We start from the raw sequence: 8,870 nt of genomic DNA on the forward strand, positions 1-8,870 counted from the left end.
CAAAGCAACAGAGCCTAGGGCACTTCCACTTATGGTCCTATAGCTTAGGGAAATTAAAATCAAAAAGACACAGCCACCCCAAAGTTTGGGACGCCTCCATTTACAAGAACCTCGGTTACTGTACAAGTTCAATATCACAGAAAGTGAAAAATGGATAAAGAACTTTTGGTACTTACGTACAATGCAGTATCACTCAGCAAAGAAATCTATGTCATCAGGCCCGTAGCAGCATAATGAGTGGATTCAGGTACGATGATTTTAACTGAAATAAGTCACACTGAAAAAGAAACATCATAAGATATCAGTAATACACGGAATGTAAACTTGGCTACACAGGAACTGCATTCCAAAACAGAACAGGGTCTCAAATTTAGAAAACCAACTTATGCTTGCTTAAGGGGAAAGGTGAGTTGGGGTGCTGCATAAAACCAGAGATTGAAATGAGCACAGATAAAGTTCCTTAAGCCAAATATGGAATAGACAAGAGCTACTCCTGCTCAACGAAATGGACTCAACACCCCATATTAAACGCCTAAGAATGTACCTGACTAGTAAGTATCTTAAAACCTATGGATTGCTATGTCTCCAAAAGAGAATCAAGCGTGTGTACAGGGGCATAAACGCAGCAGTGATAGGATTGGAGAGGTTCGGTGAGCAAATGAAGACCCTTTGAAGTCATATTGCATGGTACCCATTACACGGGTCTCAACTCTCCAGGTTTAAGGTATTCTTCCTTCAGCTAAAACATGCATGTGGAACCCAGAGTATGATCAACCATGTGAACGGGAGACGTGTTCAAATATGTCTCAGTTTTCCTCCCCTGGTACTCGGGTGCAACATTCCAGACGCTTTACTAACACTCTCCGGACTTGGAGAGTCAGTCCCTTTAACCTCCTGTTTGGCCCAGTTTGCAATTTCTGTGGAAGATGAACAGGAATAGCGAGAACCAATGAGAGACTAGCTGGAGGTGTCTGGACGGGCAAATTTAACTCTCATTTCCCACCAGGAAGAGGAAATAACCAAAGGCTCAGCGTGCCGTACCGGAACCAGATTAGGGCCTGCAGCCATCCTGCGGTGTTGCGGCCAGCTCAAAAGAAAACGAGTTGAAGAAAGGAGCTCAGGGGCACTGTAATTCACAAACCTGCAGAGTTATAAATGACAGCTATCGTCCAAAAATAGACTGAAGTAAGGCTGCCAAGAGGACTTGAAAGCGGGGCAGAATTGCAGGAAACCGATTTCAGGAGGTAGACTGGAATTGCATTGAAAGCATAGGAAAAGAGGCAGAACGTCCACAATGATGCACTTGGCCAAAAAGGGCGTATGCGTTTTTTCCTGAATATATTCAGGAAAAAATGCATACGCCCTTTTTGGCCAACCAAGCAAGCTTGCAAAGGAAATCTGCACTACAATGAAGTCTCACTTCCCCCCCGGTCAAAAGGGCCATCTGAAAAAAGTGTAAAATCCAGAAAGGCAGGACAGGCCATGGAGAACTGGGAGCCTTGTTATGCTGATGGGCGGGATGTAAATTGCCAACAACCACTCGGGAGAAGTGTATGGTGTTTCCTGAAACATCTAAAAAACAAAGCAACAGAGCCTAGGGCACTTCCACTTATGGTCCTATAGCTTAGGGAAATTAAAATCAAAAAGACACAGCCACCCCAAACTTTCGAACGGCTCTGTTTACAAGAACCTCGTTTACAGTACAAGTTCAACATCGCAGAAAGTGAAAAATGGATAAAGAAGTTTTAGTATTTACTTACAAAGCAATATCACTCAGCAATGAAATCTGTGTCATCAGGCCCTTAGAAGCACAATGAGTGGATTCAGGTATGATGATTCTAACAGAAGTAAGTCACACAGAAAAAGAAACATCATAAGATATCAGTAATACACGGAATGTAAACTTGGCTACAGAGGAACTGAATTACAGAACAGGACAGGGTCTCAAATTTAGAAAACCAACTTATGCTTGCTTAAGGGTAAAGGTGAGTTGGGGTGCTGCATAAAACCAGAGATTGAAATGAGCACAGATAAAGTTCCTTAAGTCAAATATGGAATAGACAAGAGCTACTCCTTGCTCAACGAAATGGACTCAACACCGCATATTAAATGCCTAAGAATGTACCTGACTAGTAAGTATCTTAAAAACCTATGGATTGCTATGTCTCCGAAAGAGAATCAAGCATGTGTACAGGGGCATAAACGCAGCAGTGATAGGATTGGAGAGATTCGGTGAGCAAATGAAGACCCTTTGAAGTCATATTGCATGGTACCCATTACACGGGTATTAACTCTCCAGGTTTAAGGTATTCTTCCTTCAACTAAAACATGCATGTGGAACCCAAGTATGATCAACCATGTGAACGGGAGACGTGTTCAAATATGTCTCAGTTTTCCTCCCCTGGTACTCGGGTGCAACATTCCAGACGCTTTACTAACACTCTCCCCACTTGGAGAGTCAGCGCCTTTAACCTCCTGTTTGGCCCAGTTTGCAATTTCTGCGGAAGATGAACAGGAATAGCGAGAACCAATGAGAGACTAGCTGAAGGTGTCTGGACGGGCAAATTTAACTCTCATTTCCCACCAGGAAGAGGAATTAACCAAAGGCTCAGCATGCCGTGCCGGAACCAGATTAGGGCCTGAAGCCAACCTGCGGTGTTGCTGCCAGGTCACAAGAAAGCTAGTTTAAGAAAGGAGCTCAGGGGCACTGTAATTCACAAACCTGCAGAGTTATAAATGACAGCTATCGTCCAAAAATAGACTGAAGTAAGGCTGCCAAGAGGACTTGAAAGCGGGGCAGAATTGCAGGAAACCGATTTCAGGAGGTAGACTGGAATTGCATTGAAAGCATAGGAAAAGAGGCAGAACGTCCACAATGATGCACTTGGCCAAAAAGGGCGTATGCATTTTTTCCTGAATATATTCAGGAAAAAACGCATACGCCCTTTTTGGCCAACCAAGCAAGCTTGCAAAGGAAATCTGCACTACAATGAAGTCTCACTTCCCCCCGGTCAAAAGGGCCATCTGAAAAAAGTGTAAAATCCAGAAAGGCAGGACAGGCCATGGAGAACTGGGAGTCTTGTTATGCTGATGGGCGGGATGTAAAAACGCATACGCCCTTTTTGGCCAACCAAGCAAGCTTGCAAAGGAAATCTGCACTACAATGAAGTCTCACTTCCCCCAGGTCAAAAGGGCCATCTGAAAAAAGTGTAAAATCCAGAAAGGCAGGACAGGTCATGGAGAACTGGGAGCCTTGTTATGCTGATGGGCGGGATGTAAATTGCCAACAACCACTCAGGAGAAGTGTATGGTGTTTCCTGAAACATCTAAAAAACAAAGCAACAGAACCTAGGGCACTTCCACTTATGGTCCTATAGCTTAGGGAAATTAAAATCAAAAAGACACAGCCACCCCAAAGTTTGGAACGGCTCTGTTTATAAGAACCTCGTTTACAGTACAAGTTCAACATCGCAGAAAGTGAAAAATGGATAAAGAAGTTGTGGTATTTACTTACAAAGCAATATCACTCAGCAATGAAATCTGTGTCATCAGGCCCTTAGCAGCACAATGAGTGGATTCAGGTATGATGATTCTAACTGAAATAAGTCACACAGAAAAAGAAACATCATAAGATATCAGTAATACACGGAATGTAAACTTGGCTACACAGGAACTGAATTACAGAACAGAACAGGGTCTCAAATTTAGAAAACCAACTTATGCTTGCTTAAGGGTAAAGGTGAGTTGGGGTGCTGCATAAAACCAGAGATTGAAATGAGCACAGATAAAGTTCCTTAAGTCAAATATGGAATAGACAAGAGCTACTCCTTGCTCAACGAAATGGACTCAACACCGCATATTAAACGCCTAAGAATGTACCTGACTAGTAAGTATCTTAAAACCTATGGATTGCTATGTCTCCGAAAGAGAATCAAGCATGTGTACAGGGACATAAACGCAGCAGTGATAGGATTGGAGAGGTTCGGTGAGCAAATGAAGACCCTTTGAAGGCATATTGCATGGTACCCATTACACGGGTCTCAACTCTCCAGGTTTAAGGTATTCTTCCTTCAGCTAAAACATGCATGTGGAACCCAAGTATGATCAACCATGTGAATGGGAGACGTGTTCAAATATGTCTCAGTTTTCCCCCCCTGGTACTCGGGTGCAACATTCCAGACGCTTTACTAACACTCTCCCCACTTGGAGAGTCAGCGCCTTTAACCTCCTGTTTGGCCCAGTTTGCAATTTCTGCGGAAGATGAACAGGAATAGCGAGAACCAATGAGAGACTAGCTGAAGGTGTCTGGACGGGCAAATTTAACTCTCATTTCCCACCAGGAAGAGGAAATAACCAAAGGCTCAGCGTGCCGTGCCGGAACCAGATTAGGGCCTGAAGCCATCCTGCGGTGTTGCGGCCAGGTCACAAGAAAGCAAGTTGAAGAAAGGAGCTCAGGGGCACTGTAATTCACAAACCTGCAGAGTTATAAATGACAGCTATCATCCAAAAATAGACTGAAGTAAGGCTGCCAAGAGGACTTGAAAGCGGGGCAGAATTGCAGGAAACCGATTTCAGGAGGTAGACTGGAATTGCATTGAAAGCATAGGAAAAGAGGCAGAACGTCCACAATGATGCACTTGGCCAAAAAGGGCGTATGCGTTTTTTCCTGAATATATTCAGGAAAAAACGCATACGCCCTTTTTGGCCAACCAAGCAAGCTTGCAAAGGAAATCTGCACTACAATGAAGTCTCACTTCCCCCCGGTCAAAAGGGCCATCTGAAAAAAGTGTAAAATCCAGAAAGGCAGGACAGGCCATGGAGAACTGGGAGCCTTGTTATGCTGATGGGCGGGATGTAAATTGCCAACAACCACTCGGGAGAAGTGTATGGTGTTTCCTGAAACATCTAAAAAACAAAGCAACAGAACCTAGGGCACTTCCACTTATGGTCCTATAGCTTAGGGAAATTAAAATCAAAAAGACACAGCCACCCCAAAGTTTGGAACGGCTCTGTTTACAAGAACCTCGTCTACAGTACAAGTTCAACATCGCAGAAAGTGAAAAATGGATAAAGAAGTTGTGGTATTTACTTACAAAGCAATATCACTCAGCAATGAAATCTGTGTCATCAGGCCCTTAGCAGCACAATGAGTGGATTCAGGTATGATGATTCTAACTGAAATAAGTCACACAGAAAAAGAAACATCATAGGATATCAGTAATACACGGAATGGAAACTTGGCTACACAGGAACTGAATTACAGAACAGAACAGGGTCTCAAATTTAGAAAACCAACTTATTCTTGCTTAAGGGTAAAGGTGAGTTGGGGTGCTGCATAAAACCAGAGATTGAAATGAGCACAGATAAAGTTCCTTAAGCCAAATATGGAATAGACAAGAGCTACTCCTTGCTCAACGAAATGGACTCAACACCGCATATTAAACGCCTAAGAATGTACCTGACTAGTAAGTATCTTAAAACCTATGGATTGCTATGTCTCCGAAAGAGAATCAAGCATCTGTACAGGGGCATAAACGCAGCAGTGATAGGATTGGAGAGGGGCGGTGAGCAAATGAAGACCCTTTGAAGTCATATTGCATGGTACCCATTCCACGGGTTTCAACTACCCAGGTTTAAGGTATTCTTCCTTCAGCTAAAACATGCATGTGGAACCTAGAGTATGATCAACCATGTGATCGGGAGACGTGTTCAAATATGTCTCAGTTTTCCTCCCCTGGTACTCGGGTGCAACATTCCAGACGCTTTACTAACACTCTCCCCACTTGGAGAGTCAGTCCCTTTAACCTCCTGTTTGGCCCAGTTTGCAATTTCTGCGGAAGATGAACAGGAATAGCGAGAACCAATGAGAGGCTAGCTGGAGGTGTCTGGACGGGCAAATTTAACTCTCATTTCCCACCAGGAAGTGGAATTAACCAAAGGCTCAGCGTGCCGGGCCGGAACCAGATTAGGGCCTGAAGCCATCCTGCGGTGTTGCGGCCAGGTCACAAGAAATCGAGTTGAAGAAAGGAGCTCAGGGGCACTGTAATTCACAAACCTGCAGAGTTATAAATGACAGCTATCGTCCAAAAATAGACTGAAGTAAGGCTGCCAAGAGGACTTGAAAGCGGGGCAGAATTGCAGGAAACCAATTTCAGAAGGTAGACTGGAATTGCATTGAAAGCATAGGAAAAGAGGCAGAACGTCCACAATGATGCACTTGGCCAAAAAGGGCGTATGCGTTTTTTCCTGAATATATTCAGGAAAAAACGCATACGCCCTTTTTGGCCAACCAAGCAAGCTTGCAAAGGAAATCTGCACTACAATGAAGTCTCACTTCCCCCCCGGTCAAAAGGGCCATCTGAAAAAAGTGTAAAATCCAGAAAGGCAACAGGCCATTGAGAACTGGGAGCCTTGTTATGCTGATGGGCGGGATGTAAATTGCCAACAGACACTCGGGAGAAGTGTATGGTGTTTCCTGAAACATCTAAAAAACAAAGCAACAGAGCCTAGGGCACTTCCACTTATGGTCCTATAGCTTAGGGAAATTAAAATCAAAAAGACACAGCCACCCCAAAGTTTGGGACGCCTCTGTTTACAAGAACCTCGTTTACAGTACAAGTTCAACATCGCAGAAAGTGAAAAATGGATAAAGAAGTTGTGGTATTCACTTACAAAGCAATATCACTCAGCAATGAAATCTATGTCATCAGTCCCTTAGCAGCACAATGAGTGGATTCAGGTATGATGATTCTAACTGAAATAAGTCACACAGAAAAAGAAACATCATAAGATATCAGTAATACACGGAATGGAAACTTGGCTACACAGGAACTGAATTACAGAACAGAACAGGGTCTCAAATTTAGAAAAACAACTTATGCTTGCTTAAGGGTAAAGGTGAGTTGGGGTGCTGCATAAAACCAGAGATTGAAATGAGCACAGATAAAGTTCCTTAAGCCAAATATGGAATAGACAAGAGCTACTCCTTGCTCAACGAAATGGACTCAACACCGCATATTAAACGCCTAAGAATGTACCAGACTTGTAAGTATCTTAAAACCTATGGATTGCTATGTCTCCGAAAGAGAATCAAGCATGTGTACAGGGGCATAAACGCAGCAGTGATAGGATTGGAGAGGTTCGGTGAGCAAATGAAGACCCTTTGAAGTCATATTGCATGGTACCCATTACACGGGTCTCAACTCTCCAGGTTTAAGGTATTCTTCCTTCAGCTAAAACATGCATGTGGAACCCAAGTATGATCAACTATGTGAACGGGAGACGTGTTCAAATATGTCTCAGTTTTCCCCCCCTGGTACTCGGGTGCAACATTCCAGACGCTTTACTAACACTCTCCCCACTTGTAGAGTCAGCGCCTTTAACCTCTTGTTTGGCCCAGTTTGCAATTTCTGCGGAAGATGAACAGGAATAGCGAGAACCAATGAGAGACTAGCTGGAGGTGTCTGGACGGGCAAATTTAACTCTCATTTCCCACCAGGAAGAGGAAATAACCAAAGGCTCAGCGTGCCGTGCCAGAACCAGATTAGGGCGTGAAGCCATCCTGCGGTGTTGCGGCCAGGTCACAAGAAAGCAAGTTGAAGAAAGGAGCTCAGGGGCACTGTAATTCACAAACCTGCAGAGTTATAAATGACAGCTATCGTCCAAAAATAGACTGAAGTAAGGCTGCCAAGAGGACTTGAAAGCGGGTCAGAATTGCAGGAAACCGATTTCAGGAGGTAGACTGGAATTGCATTGAAAGCATAGGAAAAGAGGCAGAACGTACACAATGATGCACTTGGCCAAAAAGGGCGTATGCGTTTTTTCCTGAATATATTCAGGAAAAAACGCATACGCCCTTTTTGGCCAACCAAGCAAGCTTGCAAAGGAAATCTGCACTACAATGAAGTCTCACATCCCCTCGGTCAAAAGGGCCATCTGAAAAAAGTGTAAAATGCAGAAAGGCAGGACAGGCCATGGAGAACTGGGAGCCTTGTTATGCTGATGGGCGGGATGTAAATTGCCAACAACCACTCGGGAGAAGTGTATGGTGTTTCCTGAAACATCTAAAAAACAAAGCAACAGAACCTAGGGCACATCCACTTATGGTCCTATAGCTTAGGGAAATTAAAATCAAAAAGACACAGCCACCCCAAAGTTTGGAACGGCTCTGTTTACAAGAACCTCGTTTACAGTACAAGTTCAACATCGCAGAAAGTGAAAAATGGATAAAGAAGTTGTGGTATTTACTTACAAAGCAATATCACTCAGCAATGAAATCTGTGTCATCAGGCCCTTAGCAGCACAATGAGTGGATTCAGGTATGATGATTCTAACTGAAATAAGTCCCACAGAAAAAGAAACATCATAGGATATCAGTAATACACGGAATGTAAACTTCGCTACACAGGAACTGAATTACAGAACAGAACAGGTTCTCAAATTTAGAAAACCAACTTATGCTTGCTTAAGGGTAAAGGTGAGTTGGGGTGCTGCATAAAACCAGAGATTGAAATGAGCACAGATAAAGTTCCTTAAGTCAAATATGGAATAGACAAGAGCTACTCCTTGCTCAACGAAATGGACTCAACACCGCATATTAAACGCCTAAGAATGTACCTGACTAGTAAGTATCGTAAAACCTATGGATTGCTATGTCTCCGAAAGAGAATCAAGCATGTGTACAGGGGCATAAACGCAGCAGTGATAGTATTGGAGAGTTTCGGTGAGAAAATGAAGACCCTTTGAAGTCATATTGCATGGTACCCATTACACGGGTCTCAACTCTCCAGGTTTAAGGTATTCTTCCTTCAGCTAAAACATGCATGTGGAACCCAAGTATGATCAACCATGTGATCGGGAGACGTGTTCAA

Source organism: Stenella coeruleoalba (assembly GCF_951394435.1).
Source record: "Stenella coeruleoalba genome assembly, contig: scaffold_288, whole genome shotgun sequence".
Lineage (NCBI taxonomy): Eukaryota > Metazoa > Chordata > Mammalia > Artiodactyla > Delphinidae > Stenella > Stenella coeruleoalba.